General features: G+C 39.9%; 1 protein-coding gene across 4 annotated transcripts in view; it reads right to left on the reverse strand.

Moving 5' to 3' along the window:
• The window catches only part of MARCHF1 (membrane associated ring-CH-type finger 1), a 258,944-nt gene that overhangs the window by 171,735 nt on the left and 60,927 nt on the right, over nucleotides 1-26,282 (reverse strand). For all 4 annotated transcript variants that reach the window (XM_055701239.1, XM_055701245.1, XM_055701253.1 and 1 more), the window contains exon 2: nucleotides 9,457-9,535. The gene's annotated coding sequence lies outside the window, so the exon portion shown is untranslated. The remainder of the gene's footprint in view (nucleotides 1-9,456; nucleotides 9,536-26,282) is intronic.

The raw sequence follows: 26,282 nt of genomic DNA on the forward strand, positions 1-26,282 counted from the left end.
AGCTGCAATGAAAGCAGATCTTTAGGTCGTGATACAGCAGACAGACAGGTAAAGATTCATGGCACCGCAACTTAAACTTTTAGTGTGTTCATTCCAAAACCTGCTAGAATTTGCCATTGGGACCCTAAGCATTCCAGGTGGAGACTGGAGGTATATATGCTTCTTGGGTGCTACAGGACTGAGTAACAGTCACCAGCTGTCCCTTCAGAAGACCCACCATCCCTCTCCCACTGTGCACATGCCAGCTGCCTGCACGCAGGCCCTGCCGAGGCTGGAAGCACGCCACTGTATCCAGCCACAGCCCCAACCATCCCGATGACCAAGGAATGCTGCAGGGTGCACCTGCTAGAAATTTTAGCTGTAAACTACAGTTTGTAGTTTTAACTAGTTATTTATAGCTATTTAAACACACAAATAACAGCTGTCAGCAAAATTCTTCCATTTTACCTCTAATGACAAGATAATTGAACCTGGAAAGGCCCAGGGTTGCCCAAGGACCAAGAGCTATACAATGCCACATGGGAGGTGGCAGCAATGCACAAAGTCCTGTTTTCTCAAGATCTTCCACACAGCTCTGTGTAATGTATACTGTGTACATTGCTGGGCTAGTGAAGCAAAAACAACCACAAGCTGCTAGCACTTTCTAGATCCTAGTTAACAGATAGCTGCAGAGAGCAGCACAGACAAGTTTTGCTTGCTTGCTTACTTTTAGATTACTGATTTCTTACTGTGATTAATCATAAAAATAGAAACATACAGAGGACACAGCTGTATTCTCACTGCCCTCCTGTCAGTCATTTCTGATGTTCTTTAGTTTATTTTCTGCTTAAATAAACCTTCTGCTTATAGTCACAGTCACTTTGAAACTGTTCACAAAGAGCGAGCTGTATAAAGAAGGATGTATTAAAGCCTGAGGAGAGCAAGTGTCATACAAAATCTAAAAATACAAGCAACTTATCAGAGATTACTGCACAGTTGAAAGGCAATGCTCTTACCATGCACACATAATATTAAAAAAAACCCAAACAACACAACACACAAAAAACCCCAAACGCCCCACCCCCAAACAAACCCACAAAAACTTACAGCCACATAGACATGACATTAGTGGAGAACTAGTTATTTGTGGAGCAAAAGCACCTCTTGACATTATAACTCTGTTTTCGAGCCAGTAATTTCTTATGATTCATACAGCGTAGCTTTACCTGAAATAGACTACAACAATAAACTGCAATCAAAATAATTATAGAAGTATCAATTTGCCTTTTCCATTCAAGTTTAGAGCCAAGAACTTCTTTTTCCAGGAAACTACTAAAGTGCCAGCAAAAATGGAGAATGCTTAGAACAGTCTCACAGAAATCAGCCCACAAAAACTGCTGTCTTTGGTTTATTACATTAATAAATATTCGTAATTATCCTCTCTAGCTTTATGGAAGGCACAAAGGGCCATGATCATTACAGTCCCCCAGACTCTATCAGTAGACTATGGCAAGAGTGACCCTGCAGAATGCCATTTCCTGAGATGGTCACCCTTAAGCCTCTCTTCAGAGGAGAGAGACAAGCCCAATGATGCATCAACTTCTAGGCAACATGAAGAAATTGTAAGTTGCTCTTCTACCAATATGAGGTTTCTTAGGAGCGTTCTGCTTTCCATGGGTCAAAACAAGCTCCTCACACAGCTCCACAGAGATGAACATCCTCATGTGGACATTCTGGAGGTCCTGCTGTACCTCTTGCATCTCTATGACAATGCAATCCCTCCATACTGTGCAAACTATCAGTGCAGGAGCTGAACCTTTCATCTGTTGGCAAGCTGAAACAAAAGAGTCTTTTGCCCGAAGCCAGGCAGTATGAGATGTAGACGTATAGTATAACAATGCTGTATCTAATCCGAAGTTGCTGTACCTTTTAAGTGGTATTAATGAAGCTAATTTTTTTTGCCCTTTTTTTAAAGACTGTTATGACTCTTGCTTTGAAGTGTGTTGATCTTGTTTGCAGGAGAACAACCATCTGCAAACACACTCAGCAAAACCAATTTTCACTGGCTCTAAATCCCAGGTACTCTTTCCTGCCCATTGACTAATTGTGCAGTAATACCCAACAAGTGTAATAAGTAGGGGAAGTACAAGTGACAGGCTATATAAAAGTTCTCAGTCCTTCCCTTGCAAGCTACTTCTGTAGCATAGTCCAGGTAGTCACCTCAAGAGGGAGAGATGCAAGCTCAGTCTGAGGGAGGCTGTGAAGCCAAACCTTGTTGCATAATTTGGAAGCACATACTATAGCACCATCATGCTAAACGGGGGAGTCAGAGCATTTATAATTCTTACCCACACATTCTATGAACCAACATGTAATCGACCAGAAACTTACTATTAATGGTAAAAAAGAATTATAGAATTCATGTATATTTTCACAACACTGAAAACATACTAAGAAGTTGTGGTCTGTTGGATTGGAAAAACATTAGACCAATCAATAATAAAAATAAACACTATTAGTCAGAAGTACTCACTGCTTGTACCATTCCCTCCCTTCTCTCCCACTGGACCTCAATTTTTTTTTTTATTCATCAGAGTACTTTATTTTCAGCTCCTGAGAATTCTTTGCAATATTTTTTTTCTTTTATCTGTGTCTCTCATTTTTTTCCACTGGCTTTTTTTTTCAAATTTGGCATTGCTTATTGCATGATGAGCTATCCACCTCAATTTCCAAGGCAGCTTGCACAATTCTCTGGCTTTCCTTGTGTTTAGCAACTAATGAAACCACAGCTGGTGTCTTATAAATGCTGTGCACATGTTCACTAGCACCATTTTGATATCTGCATGTGCATTCTGACACTACCTGAGATTTAGGAAGTTTATACGTAGAGGAAAACATTGACTGCATACTGACCTGAAAGGGTAAGTATTTTGGATTAGTTGCATTGATGCTCTTTCCTGTGTCATCACATTTAACTTACAGGACATTTTTTCCTGACCACTGCTTTCAGCACTACTGGTGGAAATTAGGTACAATATATTTTCAAAACACACAAGTTTCACAGAACCTGTCTCCTTCTTTAACCTTCAGCAAATCATAGTTACAACTATCTAATTTTAACAAGAAATTATACCTCACCAAAGTAAATTAAAAAGCAACACCAGAGACAACTGTTGTATTTTTAGTGTCATCAGTTCAGCTACATCAATTTGTATTTTGCAGTATATCCTTTCTTAAAAAAAACCAAACAACTACATAATAAATACTGAAGCAAACAATTACAGATCTTCAAAATAATTCTATCCTCCTCACTCTGCAAGATAGATTTGTATAGAATCATAAAAACATTTAGGTTGGGAAAGACCTTTGAGATCATTGTCTAACCATTGACCCAGCACTGCCAAGCCCACCACAAAACCATGTTGCCAAGAACCATATATACATGTTTTTTAAACGCCTCCAGGGATGGTGATTCCACCACCTCCCTGGGCAGCTATTCCAATGACTGACCACCCTTGCAGTGAAGAAATTCTTCCTAACGTCCACTATAAACCTCTCCTGGCAAAACTTGAGGCCTTTTCTTCTTGTCCTGTCACTTGTTACCTGGGAGGAGAGACCGACCCCCACGTGCCTACAACCCCCTCTCAGGCAGCTGTAGGAGCAATAAGTTCCCCCCAAGCCTCCTCCTCTCCAGGCTGAACACCCCGGTTCCCTCAGCCGCCCCTGACAAGACTTGTGCTCCAGACCCCCCACCAGCCTCGCTGCCCGTCCCTGGACACGCTCCAGCACCTCCCTGTCCCTCTTGCAGCGAGGGGCCCAAACCTGAACTCGGTACCTGAGGTGCGGCCTCACCAGTGCCGAGCGCAGGGGGACGGTCACTGCCCTTGCCCCGCTGGCCACACCGTTTCAGCCACCAGCCAGGACGCTGCCGGCCTTCCTGGCCACCTGGGCACCCTGCTGGCTCCTGCCCAGCCGGCTGCCAGCCAGCACCCCCAGGCCCTTTCCCCCCAGGCCCTGCCCAGCCGCTCTCCCCCAGCCTGGAGCGCTGCGGGGGGTTGCTGTGACCCAAGGGCAGGGCCCGGCACTGAGCCTGGTGGAACCTCATACAGTGGCCTCGGCCCATCGGTGCAGCCTGCCCAGACCCTCTGCAGAGCCTCCTGCCCTCAGGCCGACCAACACTCCCGCCCAGCTGGGGGCCATCTGCAAACTGGCTGAGGGTGCGCTCCATCCCCTCAGCCAGGCCCTCCATAAAGACACTGAACGGGCCCCAGCACGGAGCCCTGGGGACACCGCGTGTGACCAGCCACCAGCTGGGTGTAACCCCACTCACCACAACTGCTTGGGCCTGGCTGCCCAGGTAGTTTTCTTACCCAACAAATAATAGACCCACCCAAGCCATGAGCAGCCAGTCTCTCCAGGAGAATGCTGGGGGGAACTGTGCCAAAGGCTTTACTAAAGTCTGGGTGGACAACATCCACAGCCTTTCCCTCAGCTACTGGGTGGGTCACCTTGTCTTACAAGACCAGGTTCATCCAGCAGGACCTGCCTTTCATCAGCCCAGGCTGGCTGGGCCTGATCCCCCAGCTGTGCTGCACGTGCTGTGTGATGGCGCTCGGGGTGACCTGCTCCATCACCTTCCCCGGCACCGAGGTCAGGCTGACAGGATAAGCACTTGCTTATGATTAGGAAGATGCTTACAGGATGCAAAAATGCTACAATTAAAACTGCAGATATATTCACAGAAACTGACACAAAAAGATATGCCAGGTAACATATGAGATTAAAGTTCAAGTCTAAAGTCCAAGACTAAAGTTAGGCATGGGAAGAGCAGCAGCAGATTTATCTCCAGCCAAAACTGAAACCTTAATTAGAGCTGTGCAAGACACTCCCTGGAAATTAATGTGCTCTTAGGGTCTTGGAATCTTCTACAACAGAAGAAAATCTGTACTATCCTTCAGCATTTTCTATATGTATCATTTACATTCTTATTACTGATTTTGGCGGTTTGTGTGGTTTTCGGTTTTCAGCTGGCTTGGTTTCACCTTTTACCATACTTGCACTGGACTCTCATCAGGATCTCCAAGTAAGTGACCCACCCCTGCATTTTCAGTGGAATCAAAAGAAGGTTTTTCAACCCTTTCTTCAGAGGGCATGAGAAGAATAGGGGGGAAAGCTAAGTGCTCCAGAGATCCAGCAAGGGAAGTATTCAGAGAAAACAATGAACTCTTGTCACTGTGCATCAGCAAACACGTCTTTCATAAAGAGGACTAATTTACCATTTTGTCTGTACAAACAGAACATTTGTGCTCTTAAATTTCTGTCAAAATGAATGGCTTTCCTATATAGAAATTGTTGTGCTTCTATAAACATAAGTAATATGTTTTTATATATATATATCTATAAAACAAAGTTTACTTCTATATTTTACACAGAACATATTAAGATACCTAAAAGTTTTAATCTTTGATAAGCACAGGACAGAAACATTATCTTGATGGGGATTAGCTGAACACAGAACAGTCCTGCTCTGGGGAAAAAGAGGTACAAAAGATTTCTGTTTGCCTATTTGTTCAGCAGCTAACATTAACAGAAACAATATACACAAGCTCCCTTTGGAAGAAAAGTACAATAATTAAAAAACTGATCATAATGAATTAATTGCTACTATGATCTACAAATCTCAATAAATTATATAGTTACTTGGCTGTGTATCATGACAGCCAGTTTTACAATACTGATGGCTTTGTAATACTACCAGACACATTAAATGTGTAACATGAATACTTTAATCAATGTCACAATTAACAGCATGGAGTTATTTCTGTCAAAAAGACTTGAGACAAATAATTTGTAACTATCTCATGGTTACAAAAATGTTGTATTTCTCTCTCGTAGCTCAGAATATATAATAATAATATTTTTTTCCTCCCCATGTTGCCTTTTCTGTTTGTACCAATATGATGGTTGAATACCCAAATTATAAAATCAATTGTAGCCTTCAGTAGGAGGCTGCATATATGCTGCTTTGAGACATGCCTCTGTGATACTGTCCCCCACTTCTTGAACAAGGAGTGAATAGACTAAGCACTGACTATAGAGGTGTAGAGGAGGACTTGAAATAAGCAGGTCCAGCCATGGTGAAAATACAGAGTGCTGCCATAGCTTCATTAACTTATTGACAACCAATTAAAAAGAGAATTGAAATGAAACAGAACCAGAATTGCTTGTCTGCAGTTCTCCAAGCAATATTTAATTGGTTAAATAAGGCATATTATTCCTTCTGGCCTGTACATAGTAGCAGTCAGAAGTTATTCCAAACAAAAATTACCTTATTACTTCTTTTAGTAGGCCTTTATTAAATCAACGATCAATCTCTAGAACCTTTTCTCCTCCTCAGTACCGCTCTCTGAAGCACACTGCTAAAGGAAGCAGATGTAATGAAAAACAGTATGTCCAATGCTTAAATTAATGTGTATTGACTGATGTCAATCTTCTAGAACTGCTATTATGTTTATCTAATCAGTGCTTACAAGCTTCTTCCTGTTCAGATTATCCTATAAGAACTGTCTGCAGAAATTTTCAACAATATCCTTAGCATTCACAAAAGCTTATGGTCAAAACTGCACAAATGAACAATTTATAAAGAAACTAAGGTCCTGACAGCATTTCAATGCAGATAGACCAGTGGCAGAAGGACATCACCTTTCTCTATAATGCCACTGCGTATGGTCCTGATGCAGAACAGAGCACACACGATGTCAGTGCATTGGCAAGGGGACAGTGGAGCTTTGCTCAACCTTGCCAGGGCATCAGATGGCACAAGCACCACAAGTGCAGATTAAAGATGCATAAATATCCACTAGCGGTAAGAACCAGTGACAGACTATTATCCTCCTGGAGCAACAGGCTAAGGAAAAACAGGCTGTAGCAGCACTTCCTACAAAACAACAGTTTTTAGCCCATGTGAACTTCTTTGAAGGAGCACAGGCAGGTTTTTTTCTGTAGCTCACCAAAATTCTCAAATTCCTGGGCTTCAAAGCAACCTAGTACTCCATGTAAGAGGGGTACCACATGCAAAATTTTTACATCAAGTGCATAACCATCTCCAATGCTTCTGCAGAATGGAAGTTATACCTAGAGAAGTACACTTTGCATAACAGGAAGAATGATGGCAAGGAACTTTAGGCCTATGGTACCTTTGATGTATGTGAATATTTGCTCAACACACATACCAGAAAGAGTTTCATTGACACTTGAGAGGAGTAAATATGGGGTCAGTTTTCACACCAAGGGAAGAAAATATGCCTCCATGCTTGCATATTGGGAGCTCTTTAACCATACTTCAGAACTGTCTAGAACAATATCGTAATAGACAATGTTGCAAACATTTTATATTTAAAAAAAAAAAAAACCAACCAAAAACAAAACCAGAAAAACACTGAACACCCACCTACATCTTTCTGCTAGTTTATCCTCAAATGCAGTCATGTTAGTAAAATCAAATGGAAATTGCCATATTTGCAGGACTCTAATAACGCATTTGTTGTCTGGGAGGCTACAAATGTATTTTACTGCTCAGCATGCAATACGACACTCAGCTTTTGCATCCTGTCAATGACTTTCATCCATGTTCTCACCTAAGATTTTTCCAAGTTGCTTCTGTACTTCTGTCCCAAATCTTCTCTTATCTTCATTGACTATAAATACCTCTAACACACACACACACACACTCAGAGAGGCATGAAGAGACGAACAGAGCAATTTAAAGGGACAACAAAGTCGAAATAAATAAGCCAACTCTAACTCAACCTTACCTCTTTACAGTCTGAATTTTTAAAGGCCACTGTTATGATACTGGAAATCCACTTGCGTGACTTAGTGCTAAATAATTAAGCCTACCAAATAGTACTGAAAATCTGACAAATTCAGTTATTAAGGCAGCATTATCAGAATAGCACTTTCCCTTCTCTCTTCCTTGACTGCTTATAAAAGCCTCCTTGAAATATCCTGGAACATCCCATCCAGATTCTTTGATAAAACGAAAGGAAATGCTTCGTCATCTGAGTCATTTTAATACACTTAGCATAACACAGGGCAATTGCTGAAGTTTCACCCATACCGTGTGAATATTAATAGAATGAAGACAGTGATGTTTAGTTTCTACTTTACAACATGTAGTGCAGAACTAAGATTCTAATTTCTAATGGATTTTCTTGTATTTGCACTTGATTTGTGGTTGTTTCAAGTTATATTAGAGTAGTAAAGAAGTACTAAGACAAAGTACTTTTGGAAGAAAATCAGAAATAAGTATCAGGACATTTTCTCACATTTCATTAAGAGTTTGAATTGTGGAAGACTAGTGTTTTCAAGTTTTTATTGGGTTACAGGTTATGTCAAACTAAATTACCTACACTGCCCAGGCATAGAAGTTGCTGCTACTTTAAAACAGAGTTCTAGATAAGGAAAAAAATTCTGAAACAGTTCTTTTTAAACAGCTACTACCAGTTTTGAAACACTCTTTATTAATACCTTCCCCCTCACAGTTTTCAGGAACTTGCTAACTATATAATGTTTAGTTAAACTATGATAATTACATACTCAAGGGAGAAAATTAACATACTGATTAACATAACCAGCTTGTAAACTCCAAGTCTCCTTCAAGATAGTCTTTTTAGGCATATTTCTATATGTTCAAATTATAACTCTTGATTGGGACTCAGAACTTCGGAATTCAGTTTTCAGCTCTGCCACCACCTACATGAATCTGCCAAAATCAACAGTCTAATGCTTTTGGTTCTTTGTGTAAAATGGATCTTGTAATATTTTTCTTGCAGTATTGCTAGGAAGACAAGTTAATCTCCTTCACTTGCTTGAGTATTTTGATGCAGATAATTAGACTCTAGATGAAAACAATAGTTTAAATTCTTAAGTGGAGTTTGTTATACGATGCATGCAAAATTAAATGATTAGACTATAGCTCAAAGAAAATTCTTTGCCACAAGTGGCACAACTGTAAAGGGCACTATCATATAATTTAATAACTGGGAAAAGATGAACAATCCAGAAGAGGTCTGAGTCACAGCAGGCACCTGCACAGGCAATCTTTGCTACAGGATTTTTAGTGGAGAAGCTTCATACGTTCATACAGCTTTGGATGTTTTCTACTTTTCATTTACTTTTAAAATAATTTCTGAAAAATTAGCTAATGCAGTTTAACATGCACCACAGTAGATATATAACGTATAATGACACAGCATAAAAATCTTGCTCATTAGATTCAAAATCTTAATAGGTAAGGAAAATTATTCGTTTGCTCTTCACTAAGATACAGCAAGCTAATAACAGCAGGCATTAACCATAAGGCACTTGGAAGGGTTTTCTTCACAATCAAGCTGCCACTTAAAATGCCAAAATAAACCCTTTTTTCCAGCCATATGAATACAATTTAACATTTAACAACAGAAAAGAACAACTTACAGGTAAAGCAATCTTTTAGAAAATTTCTGCTATGACAGAGCTTCACATGGCCCTTCACATTACTTCCTGGGTTCATTTCCTAGAATAAACAGAAACAGGACACATGTGAAACCAGTTATATCACATTGAAATATTGTATACCTACACTGAAATCGTGTTATGAAGCGAGCTTTGGAATTTATGCTGGTGTCTTCCAGATGGTACAACCTAAAACACCAATTCTGGACTTGAAAGGTAGTCTTAAATAACCTTTATCAAATTCTATACTAGATATTGTTTCCCATTAATCTTTCTGTAGACTCTCAGATTGATTTGAGATTAATTGAAGATAAAACCTTTATCTTCCTGAGCACAGGAAAACCATACATGACTTTACCTCTATCAGCCACACTAGTGGAATAAGCTTTTTTGTAGCCAGCTAACCCATATGGCATTGGCAGAATACTAGTCAAGAATAAACAAAGCTTAATGAAACAAAAAAGCCAAACCACATAATTTGTTCACTAGAAGTATTTTTACACACATTTGCTTGCAAAGCAAACACCAAAACACATAAAACATTCAAACAGTTGTCTTATGAGAGCAACAAATGCAAGTTCTGTCCAGCAAAGGACCCAAAGCAGCTAAAGCTGGGGTGCGCAGGAGCACGCGGCGGGTGCCTGCAGCTCCCTGCTGGGGGGACGGCAGCCCGCAGCTGCTCCCGGCCCTGCTGCCCTGGAAGGCTCACTGCCCGCCAGCAGCTCGGAGCACGACATCGTGGACAGGCTGCTGCAGACCGTTACCCTCCGTCGTTCTTCCATATGGGCACCAGTGACGATGCCAGGGCGATCAGGAAATTACCAAGCGTTGACTACATCGCTGTGGGGTATGATGGGGCTGTGGGGAGGGTGTCGAGAGCATGGGGAGCTCAGGAAGTTTTCTCCCGAATCCTTCTGCAAAGGCAGAAGGGCATGAGGAGAAGCAGACAGATCCCAAGACAATAGCTGGTTGTGCAGCTCGTAGGGGCAACAGCGTTTTAGTTTTTATGTGAACAGGACAGAGGACTGTTTAACAGAAATGGTATCAGTTAAAAGAGGAAAAAATTGTTGCCAACAGGCTAGCCAATCCAGTAATGAGATTTCAAACTAGGAATGATGGGGCAGGAGAGGATGACCAGCAGTTAAGCGAGGAAGCGAAGGACCAGGTTGGCAAGCAAAGAGTATGGGGCAATGTGAACAGGAGCAAATTTGTAAGCAAAAAAACAGGGCTGTAGGGGTCCCACACCAACTGTGTCCACATACATAAGAAAATGTCTACCAGGCAGAATTATGGGGAAAGCTATCCTACATATTCTGGGAAATCAGCACGCTTTTGTATCTCTCCAAAGAGCCTGCACACTAATGCACACAGCACAGGGAACAGGAGGAACTGAGAAGTCTGTGTGCAGCTGGCGAATTACAACTTCACTGGGATCACAGAGACACAGGCAGGATAGCTCAAGGAAACATGAAGGGGAACAGGAAATGTTCCTGCTGGTTTTATCTCCGATGGAGACCTGTCAAAAAGGATATGAGGAAGGCAAATACACCAAATGCCTTCTTTGCCTCACTCTTTACTGATAAAACCATCCATCAGCTATCCCAGGTCGCTGACACCAGTGGGAAAGCCTGGAGCAAGGCAGATTTCCCATCAGAGGAAGAGGATCAGGTTAGGAAGCATTTAAACAAACTGGACACAGATCCATGGGCCCTAACAAGATGCCCCCGCACGTACTGAGGACACTGGCTGTGAGACCACTCTGTCGTTGAAAAATCACGAAAGATCACAGTGATGGGGGTCTGGGGTGGGAGGGTGGCTGGGGATGAAATTCTGAGGACAGGAAGAAAGTAAACATTGCCTCTACTTCCAAAAAGGACAAGAGGGAGGGTCCCAAGAAACTACAGGCCAGTCACAGCCTTACCTCAATCCCTGGGAAGGGAATGCAGAAAATCCTGAAAAACATCACCAGACACAAGGACAGGAAGGTGTTTAGGAGTAGTAAGCATGGATATGTGAAGGGGAAATTGTGCCTGACCAATCTGATAGCCTTTCACGACGAGAAGGCTGACCCAACGGACAAGGAGAGAACGCTGAGCATTGCTTATCCTGACTTTAATAATGCTTCCATCACCGTCTCCCATTGTCTCCTTCCTGACAGACTGGTGAAACATGAAAAAATGGAGAGTGAGTGAATAGAAAACTGACTGAACTGCTGGGCTCAAAGGGCTGTGGATCAGCAGCAACAAATCCAGGTGGAGGCCAGTCACCAAAGGCAAGTCCCAGGTGTCTTTACAAGAGCCAATACTGTTCAACAACTCATCAATAACTTGCAAGGTGGGACAGAGTGCACTTTCAGCAAGTTCACAGACCATACCGAACTAGGAGTAGCTGATAAACCAGAGGGCTGTGCTCCCATTCACAGTGACCCTGAGAGCCTAGAAATGGGCCGACGGTAACCTCCTGAAGTTCCACAAAGGGAAACATGAAGTCCTGCGCCTGACAGGAACAATCCTGTGCACATGAGCAGAAAAGGACCTGCAGGACAAGGTGGCTGCGAGCCAGCCACGTGCCCTTGCGCTGGGCTGCATTAGGAAGAGCCGCAGTAACAAAGGCAGAACCAGAGCCTTTTCAGTGATATCCAGTGAAAGGACAATAGGCAACAGGCATAAGTTAATCACAAGATATTCCATTTAAATATAATGGTAGGGTTTTTTTTCCTGTGAGAGTGGTCAATCAATGGCACAGGGTGCCCAAGAGGGTTGCATCATCTCCATCCTTGCAGATACTCAAAACCCAACTGGACATAGTCCTGGACAATACGCTGTAGGTAACCCTGCTTTGACCAGTGAGTTGGCCAATCTCCAGAGGTCCCTTCCAACCTCAACAATTCTCTGTAAAGTGTTTTATTTAACCAATCTCTGCTTAAAAGAAATTGAAAAGAGCTTAAATTAATCACCCATGAAATCTCTTCTCCACCATGCATAGAAAAATAAAAATAATACAATCAACCTCATTGTGCTTTAGCTACTCCAAAAGGCATAAAAAGTTTATAGCTGAAAGCTAGCAACATATAGTAACCCTGACCTTAATGACTGCCAACATGTCTTTTGGCCTCTCTGATATTAATGGCAAGATTTTACAATCACAGATTAAAAGCAGTGGAAGAAATTCAGATACTCTGATCCAGTTCACTGCAGAACCATGAAGTCTGCCCCCATAATTCCTGCTTCTAACTCTCCTAGTTTTCCCTGAAAAAGCATAGTATACATAAATATGTAATTCAGGCAGATTTTCACATGATATTTAAGATGGATTAAGAACAAATACATTAAAAGTATTTTGTTTTGTAATGAAAATACATACTTATAAACAAACAAACTTTACTCAGACCACTCAAAAAAAATTGTTAACATGCACTCTAAAAATGCAAATCAACGCATGGTATTCAGTGGTATGGCATTCCATGGCATTTCATACTAAACGAAAAATTTTGACAGTTACATGGGCATTCATCAGTTTATGACAGCATGACCCAAATAACTGTTCTACTGCATGTGGAGAAATCAACCCATGGAGTAAGTTTTATAATTCATGAAGAACAGAAGCACAGTTAGATTATAGATTGAAAGTCCAAAGTAATTTTTTTACAGTCAGGGTATTACTTAAGGAAAAAAAAAATATCCCTTAGCAGTTGAAATCATACATCTTCAAGAGAGCAGATTAAGCTTTTATTTTTCCAGAAGCTTCTTCTTTTTTCAAGTTTGAATTTGAGTTCCAATTTGTGTAGTTGAAAATATATGATTACAAATTGTATTTCAAATTCTCTATTTCCTTAGAAAAAAATTAAACAGCACATGTCTATTTTATTCCTTGCCAGGGAGAACAAAGAATAAATATTAAACAAACACACTGCATTTCTGTACATACGTACTCTTACAAAGGCATGTTGCATGTATATAGTCACATGGATATCTTTTGTGTTCACGTTGCTAAGGAAACAGACTTCTGTGCCAAACATATGATTAGAAAGACATTCCGGTTCTTAGGGTGAGTATGTGTCTTTTTATTATTTTTTTAAAATCAAGGAAAAAAAAGCTAGCGTATAAAGGTACAGAAGAGCTCTCAAGAGCCAAGAGCCTGTGAAGCTAACAAAACTGTAACATCTGGAAAGCAAAGACTTCATTCCTTTATGTTTGTGTACTTAGGCATAACTTTAGAGGCTAGACAGAAAGGTAGTAGATTACAGCATAACATGAGGACATTACTGGTTTTGCATAACACAGAAGGTAAACCTGAAATTTTCTTTGATTCATTGAAAACTCAAAAACTATAGGAAGCCTTCACTATTGAACTATTCATATCAGAGTTGTTTATCAATGACACAAGATGAAATACTATAGAAATACACTATTCCATTTAAAGGAAAACAAACCAAGTTTGCTATAAAGAATTCTGTTCTGAAAATTAAGCTATCAGTGTATCCATACAAAAAGGATGAATGAAAGAACTGTTCTGTAGGTTTGAGTTCATGTTTTCCTGTTGTTGCACAGAACATTACACAATCTCCGTTCAATACCTGTATCTGGTTTATTTGTCTTGGTCCATCTGCTCTGCAAACGCTCTTGCAAAGCAGTTTCCCATGGCAACATCAAATATCACATAGTCCCAGTCTTCTGTTGAAGCACTTTAACTGATCCACTTCTGAATTTCAAGCAGCATCTTTTTCTGCAGTACTTAGGTAAGTAATAAATAAATGGAGTATTTCATCAAACCAAAAAACCCACGAATGAAACACATAACTACAAATAAAAATCCCTAATTAGGAAATGATTTTTTATTTTATTGGTTTCATAATTTCATTTTTGAAAGAATTACATTTAAATCATCTAAGGTAGGGGTTGGAGATCTGTTACTAAATAAACTGTCAATCCATTGGCAGTTTTTACTTGATGAAAGTTCCAAATTCCATTTCATGTAGCAAAACAAATTGTGCATAATACAAGTTTTAAAGAATAAAGTTACACTGTGCTGGAAATCAAGCTTGGAATGAAAAGCCCACAATGACTGCTTACTATGGAGCGACTTCAGCTAGATATCATCACTAACAAATCATTAATAGCCCATCTAATTTTTTCATCCTTATGTTTACAATGATCAAAAAGAAGAGGAAAATTCCTCAATACATTTTCATGCAAGATAAAAAACTAGCAACAGTGATTTCCCGAAAGGAACATATTTTACCTGAGAATCTACCTGAATAACCCCTTCTCCCTATTTTAAGAAGCAGTAGAAATATACAAAACTCATTTTTAAGTGAAAATCCTCTGAAAAACTCTTAAACACTAAAAAAAAAAAAAACCTTGAGAAAAAAACCCAACAACACAACAAAAGCCAAAAAACCCCAAAACAAACACAAAAAACCCAAACCAACCAACCCTCCATAAATATTGTGTTAGTCTTGAGCACACTGGTTCTGTCTGAACTTGTAACAGAAGTGTTATTTAAGCTGTAAATTAAAGAAGAATAGTCTTAAGTTAGGAAAACTGCCCTACTGAATTTCGAAGCCTGACATCTGTATTTTAGATCTGTCTGTACAAAGCCACAAGAAGCAGCTAGGAACAGGCCCTATGGAGATTTAAAACAAACAGATGTTCTGGATCACTTCTCCACCACCATAATTTAGTTTATAGTAGTTTATAACCTAGAGCTACTTTAAGATTTACTACATAATTATCCAATCTCGGATCCACAATAAACAGCAGGATGAAATTCCCCCAATATTTTTCTAACAGCATCACCTGCTTCCACCTATACATTCACTTGGGTTATTCTTGGGTTTTCCCAGGCATCCTCTTCTGCTCATCTTGGAATTTGGCCCAACTAGGCTTTACAGATTGGCGTAGATTGCTGGTCTGTATGGTGAAGTTCTGTACAACAATTCTGATATTTTTAGGTAGAAAGGCCTCTTTGCATGACTTAGACATAAATGACACTTACAGGCTGATGTAGCAAATGTGGCATTTCTATGGAGCACAGGACAGATCTACAATAGGAGGATGGCTCAGTGGTCTGTTGTATATACAGCAAGTCCAGTTCGCTTTACAAATATATGCAAATTTTGTTGGACAGATAAATCCAAATTACAAATACAAGAGCCATCTGCCTGCAAATAAGAGCACAGGAAATCTCTCTTTATAAAGCCACCTGTAAGCTCACCTGCTACTTTCCCAATGATTTTCTGCAACCCGTCGGCCAAAGTATGCTGCCTACAACTCGCAGTAGACAGAACTATTTGTGGTGAACAGTAGATGCATTTTATCATTATACTCTATAAAATTTTATTCTGTATTATCTTCAACAGGTCATTAAAATCTACCCTTGAGCTGGTGAGCGACATGTTTATGATTTCAACACATTTTATTTCTCAAGCAAAGGCAGGTAATAGCCCTTCTGCTATCAGTCACTAAGGTAATGCTAAAACCTGGTAATTTCCTCCTTAATTGCATGGACCTAACCATGCATGTGTTTTATTTTTCTTTACTATATACAAGATGTTTGTCTTAAATGTGTAGATTGGTTTATAAGAAAACCAAAGGTAAAATGTTTCAGCCAAAACTACAGTGAAAGCTATAAAAAGTACATTACTGCAAGTTTTCATCAAACCACAATTACTCTGTGTTTGTTTGTCCGTAGGAGGATTAGCTTTCTACTCCTTTTAAAATACCATAGTAAAAATATCAGTGATGAAATGACCAGTAATAGTCAATTTCATTACATGCAGTAGATATATGTGAAATAAACTAGTAAATGCAGAGGACATTTTAAAAAGTATTTTTCAAACATACTACTTCAAAAGTAATGATCCAAACTAAAAAATAAACCACAAATTTTTAAAGGACTAACAACTTGCTTTTTCTAACAGTGTCTGCAGGACTATAAAGCCTTTAAATTATTAGAATCTATTCTAGAAAAGGCTAAGCAGCCAGTACCGTATTCATTTATCCTTTGTCCTTTTAAGCTTTCAGGGTGCTGTGTAGCCATAGTAACTATGCCTTTCCTCTGTGAAATCCATTAGCTGGTTTCAATCTGAGTTTCAATACTACCATAAAATCAAAGCCAAAGATTATAAAAAAAAAAAAATTATGATTAAGAAAGATTATTGGTGACAAGCATTTATTTTAAACGTAATTTCTGCATATTTAAGGTTTACACATAACAGCAAAATAAACCAAAAGGTCGACAGGACTTGAAGAGATAAATTCAAAATGAATTTTAAAACTTTGTTACCATCAGGAATGACACAATGCCACCTCAAACTAGATCTCAGAGCAAAACCAGTTCTCATTTGCATTAAGTCTGTGCTGCTGGCTGGCCAGCCATCAACAAAACAGCACAATTGATGAGCTTTCAACCTCACTATCCCACTCCCTGACAGCAAAATAATGTGGAAGCATTAGAAAGGAAGAGAGATCAGGATTTGCACTGCAATTTGGATAAATCCACTCGAAAGATAGCCATCCTTGTTCCTGCAGGATCTTCTGTGTGACAACACAGACAGACTATAAATAATGTGTTGAATCCCTATTGTAGAGGAATTCTATCAATAGGAAATGTAAAAATCTTGGACCCTTACTCCATGTAGACAACTTTGAAAGAGGGCAGGTGTTTTAGAAGACTAAGATAAGCTCTATCTTGTGCCCTATTTGGATATATTGGGTTTTGTCACGACTGGTGAGCAACTTGAATGCCAGCTCAGTCCTGACACTGGTTACACGTAAACTAAACTAATGTTGTTGTCACTGCTTGGTTGAATCCTAATCATGACACCTAACACCATGACAATCCTAACACCATGAGTTACACTTGGCAACTAGGAGGAGCTACGTATTTCTGCAAGTAGTAGTTGGAATGTATTCCCTAGTTGAATCTGCAAGGCGTGGGAATATATTCTAAAATCCACTGATTTAAAAATAAATAATTCCTTAAGTATTTGTACTGGATACCACATTCCTTAACTAAAAATTTTCACTGCTTCCTCAGCTGTTTAACTGTTCAACTTCTTCTGATCTGATTTTATACTTCCATTCACTTCTGCATTATGTTAGAATTAAACATGACTGAAAGATGCAATATCTGCCATGCTAAGAAGTGTACATATTTGCGCTGCAGGAAAGAAGGATTCCCACTAATAAGAGAAAATTAATAAATGCTGGTATTTTATTTCTGCTTTCTATCTCCTTATTTTGCTATTGCCCTTCTTACAACAAGCACGAAGACTGAATGGGAAGGCCATGTTCATCTAGGATAACAAAAGATCACATGATTATTTAAGAGGCCACAAAAATTGCAAAATAAAATCACACTTGCATTCAATAAAAAAATAAAAAAAAAAAATCACATGAGTTATCTGAATCTAAACCTTCTACTTTTTCCCTATCATACACAACCTGTGAAGTTCTGACTTCACTGATGTTAACTACAAAACTCCCATAAACTTCAGCAGGGCAAAGTTTTCACTCTATGTACATTTGTGACAAGGATGACATAAGAGGGAATTAAAGGTCATGCTTCCTGTTACTACAGTAGAGGACAAACTCATACCATCACAGTGTCTACACCTGACTTGGCCCATGATTCGGTGATCATCAACTTGGCCCTGATCCAAACCAGAATGGCAGCACATTTTATAAGTCATAGTGTAAAGCTCAATAATAGCCCCAAACCCTTCTGGGAGTTCAACAATCAAGAAGAGATGCACAAAATGTTTCTTTCTGTCTATTCTTGGTGCTGTCTTTCCAACAAAAGACAAGGGCGGCCCACCTTTACATTAAAACACAGTAAGTATATTGAGAAAATTTGGGATGTTCTTAGAACATTTTGACAAGACACTAGAGATCCAGATTCCATTTTGTCCTAAGCATTAACATACTCAAAGACACAAACCCTACTACTTAAAAAAAAAAAACCACACACACACAAACCTCTATCACTAGCAATGACTGTGCTACTTCATCCACTCAAGCTATAGAACAAAGTCTATCCATATTGACAGTAAATCTGTGAACTCTAATCTTAGGGGAGGAAAGCGGGACATAGAGGTACTTTCCTGCTCCCACCCAGTCTGACTGCTGCAAAAGGCTCATAATGGGAAGCACCAGTGATGGGACAAATCACAAGAAATTTAGTCCAGCTCTGTGAATAGGTATTACCTAAAGTTGGGAGGTAAACAAACAAAACAAAAAAAAAAAAAAAAAAAAAAGAGAGAGAACAGCTGGAGATGTGATACAGTATAACTAGATGTAGGTGCTCTCAAGACTTGCAAGTACTGCAACATCCAGTGAAAGCCTTTGCAAACACAACTTTGAATTGCCTTAAAAAACACCAGTAATTTTCTGTTTGCACAGGCTTTGCATCAAAATACTGCACAGCATTGTCTCAGCATGTGGCTGCTTAACTAACTACCATTTACCTACATTTATTCCGTAAAGTTTCTTTCAAAATTCAAAAGCTATTATTCTTTCCTTTTCTCATTGGTCTTTTAATATTTTCTGGTTTATATAACAAAACTAGAAGAGACACCACAACTTCAAGCCATATTATTTTCATAGCTTCAGTTTTCACTGCATTAAATTCTAGGGGGTTCATGCCTTCAAAGCCCTAAGAACATTCCACAAGCTTCTATTTATGAGGTAACACAAGATAAACCTGTCTTTAAAACCTGTGGTACCAACTCAAATACATTTGGAAGAAGACTAGTAATGGGAAGTTCAATTTTCCTTGACATTAGTGAACAAAAGGCTCTCACACAAATGAAACATCCATCTATCTTCAGCTGCGGCGGCGCAGCAAGGATGCTTTCTGTGCCCAAGGATATTACTTCTTTCATAGAAACCTCTCCTCAGCCTCCATTCCAATACTCTGTGGTTGCCATGGCTACTATTTTACATGACCACACTGTAAGCAGTGACCTCACCTTCAATAAATCCCCAAAGGCTTCAAGTTTGAAAAATATCTCAAGATTTGTGCAGAAGTTTTGTCACAAAATTTCCCTAGAAGACTGGCAGGTGTCAAGCACATTCAAACAAATGGCTCTTTTTGAAGACTGGATGTTTTATTTTCTGAAGGGTGAACTTTCAACCACAATGAAAGTATAGGAACTGAATGAAGGTGTAGGATGTGAAACCATGGCATGACTCAGTAACTACATTCTGACAATTTACACATGTAGCTTTAATTATAATTCAAATGGTTTATAGATAAGGAAGGTTGTTGGGGCTCTTGCTGTATTGAATGATTATACTGAACTCTGAAGCAAGTGGAAAAATACTGAAGAAATAAGACGAGGTTACGGCCAGAACAGTGGGATGAAGAAAAAGGAGCAAATTGCAGATGTTTGCTCAAAACCAAGGCCAACGGGACGTGATAAGAGGAGCTGGGAAACCGCAGAAAGGAGCCTACATGCCAGAACAAGCAGAAACAGAAATCTTCCCAGTAAACAATTGTTAACCAATCATATTATTATACGCTTGTAAAATAGCCTATCACATTATTGCACGCTTATAGAATGCCTTATAAAAGTCTACCTGGTTTGTACAATAAACGGATCAGATCTTGAACTCTGTGAGTATTTGAATCTGACTCCCGCTCGCCCGAAATGCCCGCAGCAGAAGGTGATCCAACTGTAAGCAGGTTTCCTCTTTCCAAGTTCCAGTAGAATCACGTGAAGAAAAAATCCTAGAATACTCCTAAACCACAACATAATAAACAGAACCTGAGCCTTCCTAGAGCATTTACAGATTAATGTTCCCCACACGGTTTCAACACAGCTTTCAAGAACACAAAATACACAAACAGCAATCATTCTCCTAAACCTGAAGGATGACGAAAACAAATCACAGTGATGAGAACCTTAAAGACAGGTGTCATGCCCATAATAGCTAAGTCACTGAATGCTTAACTACTGTCCCATAATGAACAAAGGTAGATATACTGGATTTCTGCATAAGGTGCCACAGCTCTTATGGAATATGGAATATAAAGAACCCTGCTTGGAGTAATCCTGAGTTGTCTCTGAAATCTTGTATGTAACACAGATTACAGTCTATTGACTGACATATAAAATAAAGGTACATATTGCATCTACCCAAGGAGCAGAACTTGCAAAAAGCAGAAATTAATCTGTGTTTACTTAATGAAGTGTTGGATCCTTGGGCCCCTGCTGTAAGTTTATGAATATACAAAGGAAAACTCCCCTCCTGACTTTCCACCTAGATGAAAGTACACACATGATTATGGAAACTGCCCTCACTTGCAAATATGTGATGGTCATACAAAAAAAACAGAGGTAAAGATTTAATAATTTCAAGTATATCTTTTAACAAATTAGAATAAACTACATCTCATCCAGTTTGTTCTATTCAGTTAGATCAGACGCCTTACATGCCACTCAGTTTTTATTTTGTCTTTCCTACTCCCCAAATCAAAAGAGAACATAAGATGACAAGAGTCCATCTGGATTATACTGATATAATGCTAGCAGGCAAAAAGACCTAACGAAGTTATGAAAACATCATGTCTGTCCGCTTATTAGCATATATATAACTTGTAAATCAGAATTTTAGTCACAGAGTATCACTAGCTGAACAGTTAGCACTCAGGAACACAGTGTGCAAGAAGGTTATTTTCATATTCATCTTGTGAAATCCTGTGATCTTTCATATGCACAGCAACATCACTCTGTCCCTCATCCCTTAAAACTGTACTCTTACATGAGCATACTTGAAGATTCCATGTTGGTTTTAACCTTAGAATAATAATAATGACAAAAAGCCATCTGTGACAGCACAGCACTTTGCAATAGATACATTTATTTCCCCACTTTGAATGTTTGGCGTTTTTCTCACCTACATATGGCCAAGTTTTAAGGTGCTCTTCTGATGACACTAATCCTGCTGATCTCAGGGTTTTTCAACATAGACAGAGCAACTAGAAGGGTTCTTCTCTTTCCAACATTTCCCACCCTGGACTGGCATGAAAACAAGAGCACACTGGAAGGTCAGTGGATGGTCTAGAGTGAGATGAAGCAGATTCAAGTACTTCCCATGAGCCTCAGAACTCAGGAAGGCAGGTTTCTGCATCTCTTGATTGGCTTTTTAGGTGAATTATGCTAACACTGTGCTATCGCCTTCTGCAAAATATTTTGCTGTCTATGAATAGTCTGCCAAATTTGCACGTGTACTTAGAAATCCTTGCTCACACGTAACAGCTACTATCAATCAATTTGTCCTCCTAAAGTTAACAAAGATCAACAATGAAAACTGTCTGAAGTGTTGGGCTCGAAGGGCTGTGGATCAGCAGCTCCAAGTCCAGGTGGAGACCAGTCATCAAAGGCATGCCCCAGGTGTCAGTGTGAGACCCAACACAGTTCAACATCTTCATTAATAACTTGCAAGGTGAGACACGATGGACCTTCAGCAAGTCCATATATAATGCAAACCTAAAGAAAATAGTTGATATACCAGAGGTTTGCGTTGCCATTCAGAGGAACCTTGACAGGCTAGAGAAAAGAGCAGACAGCAACCCTGTGAAGTTCAACAAAGGGGAAGTGTAAATTCCTTATTCTGTGGAGGAATAATGCCAGGCACCAGTACAGTCTGGGGGCTGACTAGCTAGGAAATAGCTTTGCAGTGATGGACCTGAGGGTCCTGGTGGACAAGCCGACCATGAGCCAGCAATACATCCACAGAGCAAAGGTGGCCCACAGCAACTTGGCAGTGTCACCAGGAAGTCAAAGGAGGTGCTCCTTTCCCTCTGCTCAGTTCTAGGGAGAAACATCCAGAGTGCTGGGTCCAGTCCTGAGCACCTCAGTGCAGCAGAGACATGGGCATAGTGAAGCAAGTTCAGCAGGGACTTGAAGGGACACAAAGATTATTAAGGGACAGGAGCATCTTTTGTATAAGGAGAAGCTGAGAGAGAAGAGGGTGTTCAGCATGGAGATCTTAGCCATATTTATAAATACTTCATGGGAAGCATAAAACAAAGGGCCAGGCTCTTGCCAGGGGCCCCAGTCACAGGACACAGGGAAACAGGCACAAACTGAAATACAAGATGTTCCAGTTAAGCATCAGAAAAACTTTTCTGACTGGCAGATTGGTCAAACATCGGAAAATGTCACCCAGGTTGCTTTTGGAGTCTTCATCTCTCTTCATGCTCAAAAGCTAACTTGACACAGCTCTGGGCAAGCTACTCAAGCTGACCCCGCTGTAAGCAGGGGGGGGTGTGCTGGACAGTCTCCAGAGGTCCCTTCCAACCTCAACTATTCTACAATTCTGTCAAGAACTAACATCTTTGGCTTTAAATTAGGGAACCCGTGTGATGTTCCTTTCCTACACTGAGAATTAACATGCCTACACAGTATTTTGTTATGATCCACTGTGTTGCTGCACAGTGTCAACTTTATGAGTAACTGAACTACTACATTCTCATTATTGTCTGATTGTCCGTTGCTTTGAAAGTAACTATTCTCATATTCATCAGCACCACTAGTGCCCAACTAATTATGAAAAAAAAATTCTTAAAATAAACAAACCAGGGAAACAATTTTATAGGAATAAGTATTCTGTGATTTGTTTTTCAATTGCCTCTCAATAAAACAATTCCTTAATGTAATCACTTGGATTTTTTGTGTGTAGAAACCAGCTGTCTTCCCAGTCCTGGTAAATTTTGCCTTTAATAAATCCCAATCCCAAGCACCCTCATTTGCTATACAAAATAGGCCCTGCATGTCACTCAAAAACTGAAAAAAATTTCTCAGACTTTGTAATTCTCTATGAAGTGAGCTGTACATCTCATTTCGTATTTCCCACTTAGGAGAAGACTGTTTTACAATTTAAATGTTATGTTAACTCATCCATAACCTCTTTTTATGTTCTGTTGTGCTGCTTTATGAATAGAATATTCATCTAGCATTTAAATTAATATTTAATTGAAGAAAACTGAGTTCTGCATAGCTCATGAATTTGAGAATTCATAGTACCTAGCTCCCAAGCGATACCCAGCAAGCTGTCACATGGAAGTACTACATAAAGTTTCCTGCCCCCAAATATTGTCTCCTGTTACAGACCCTCATTCCTTACACAGCCAACAGGGAGCCATTCTACCTCTTGCTGAAACATTTCCTCTCACCTATGAATCCAGCCGGAATTTCTTTCTCAATTAAAATCATCACTAGTTTCTTCTTCTTATGCTGAATTCATTTGAACCTAGGTCTCTTCCAGGCTATGAGTTACCAGGCGGCTGCTCAAACGATCCTTTTTCTAGGATCAAGGAAGAAAGTAACAGCAGAAAGGAAAAAAAAAAAAAAAAAAAAAGAAAAAAGGGTTCTCGGGGTATTACTGACTTGTAAGTATTTATGAATCTACATCCTCAGAAACCAAAACAAAGTATAAGATGGGGTGACGGATACATGACCAGTGACAGGGCACATAAACTTCACCAGGTCACAGAGGATCTCCTGCTTGTTTACTTACCATGACTAAATACATTAGGGATATTTCAAAAGTAAGTGAGAGAGGTATGATAACATTGCCTTTGGCCTCTGTGCTGGATTCCTGCAGAGAAGCAAGCTTTGTTACCAGTGATGGTGCTGCTCAGAATAGCCCTGTCACATTCAGGTGACTAGCTGTCCGAGCGTACCTTGCTGCTAAACCAGTAACGTCTTAACAACCTAAGGAAAGTACAACTGGCCTTCCTGCGCATTTAAGAAACACTCATAATGAAAATATTTCCTCAAATTTAGAGCAAAAAGTTTTAAGTTAGTGCCTCAGGTAATCCAGTTTCTGAAACCAGAGTAAATATGCAAAGCAGTGTCTTATTACCAGTGCTAACCTTTCTGACTTAACATTTGCAGTCTACATTTCAGTACACTATATTCTCAAGACTTCCGTTGCATAAACTCTCTATTTTCTCTACTAAAGAGGATGCATTATTATGCCTTTATATCAACCAATCTAAACCCCAGAACTATGATTCCCCTAGAAAATTTGTGCAACATCTTTGTCAGCCAATAGGTATGCTCTGAATTCCTAAAGTGGATGGCTAGTGTAAGGAATATTGTAATAAACAATTTGCCACAGGATCAAAAGCATTTTTAGCTTAAACTTTTGTTTTCCCCATTCTCAGGAAAAGAAACAAAGTAAAAAACAAAGCCTGGCTCCATTTTACTTAGGCACAAGTAAGGTACATCTTCTCAGAATTATTTCCTAGTAAATACTCTCAGAAAACCAGCATTTTGAACTACTGCTACATTGCGGATATTCTACATTTCATAAACTCAAGGTGCCACTCAGCCACTGAAAACATGACAATACAATCATCAGTTTGTCTCTTTAAAGCTTTTCCTGTAGCTGACTTCTGAAGACCAAGGAGGCTTCAGTAGAATTGAAGAAGGGTGTTAAAAACTAAAAAAAGATAAAAGGTAAGCTCTGTAATGTAAACAAAGCCTGGCACTTGTTTCTCTGCTTCTTGCTAAGTATGCTACCCCACACTGCAAGGGCCCATCGAATTTACCAGAGCTATAAATGAACTCACCTGCACTACTGCTTTAAGCTGAATTAGGCAGGCCCAGTAACAGGGCTTCTAAACTGATGGGGGTGTGGGGGTGTGTGTGTGTGTCTTGAAATCTTGGAATAATGAAATTTGGCTCGAAAGGGTAAGCAGAACAGGAAGTTTTGCACACAGCTGCCTTCCCCCAGCCCCACCACTGTGCAGCAAGTTCCTTTTTACTGGTCTCAGACCAAGCCTGAACTTCCAGCAACCCTCTGGTTCGTAACAAACTCGAGACAGTTCCTTTTCAGTCTTCCAGAAGACTCTTCTCACCACTTTTAAAACCTGAGCCCACAGACATACAACCTGCCTGCTTCTCAGAAGCCCATCTTACTGCCTGTTTTAAGCCCTCCTAGCAGCTCAGTCAGTCTGCCTGCCTGCTCCACCCACGGCCATCAAAGCCTCTCCCCAGGCAAACCTGGAGAGCTGCTTGCTGGGAAGGAGCAGTCCCCCTTCCTCCCCAAGATTTCTAACCAATCCATTTTTTGGCGTCTGGAGGAAGGCAGCCTTCTTCCACACTGCTCTGGCTATGCCCCTTTCAGCAGAAGGGGACACAGAGCAGGTAATAAACTGCAAACAAAATGCACAGGCCATCCATCACACGCGGATCACGCTACCTTCAGTGATTAGGCAGGTACCATCTCTACAGATGTGCAATTCTGGAATGACTTGAGGTTTGGTTCTTATGAGAAACACCCTATTTCTATAGATTCCTTCCACTATCCAAATAGCATTTGTTCTCTGCTACTTATGTTTTTTCAGTGCACACTGCCTCATTGAAGCACTATATGCTAGCTAACGGTCTTAAGGATTGCATAGTGACAGCTGGGAAACTTTTGTCATTAATTATTTCAGACTCAAAGCTCACCGTGCTGCACTTAAGTAAATATCCCCAAGACACATCATCAAGTGTATTTTCTGAGTCATCTGTAGAGGCTGAAAATTGTCTTCCTACTGTACTTCACTTGAAATGGAACTGAATTGAGAAAGGAAACAATCATCTTATTCCAGGTCCCAGCTGAGATGTCAAACCACAGAGAGAAAAAAATAAGACCCTTCAGAAAAGAAAAAAAAAAAAAACACAAAGCAACAACAACAACAACAAAAAACACAAATGAAAAAAGCCACCCACTAACATAGCACTTAGGCAAACCTACCCACAACGTGAACAGTGAAGGCCTATAGAGTCTATATGCAAAAGCATG

Source organism: Falco cherrug, chromosome 1 (assembly GCF_023634085.1).
Source record: "Falco cherrug isolate bFalChe1 chromosome 1, bFalChe1.pri, whole genome shotgun sequence".
NCBI classification, from domain to species: Eukaryota; Metazoa; Chordata; class Aves; order Falconiformes; family Falconidae; genus Falco; species Falco cherrug.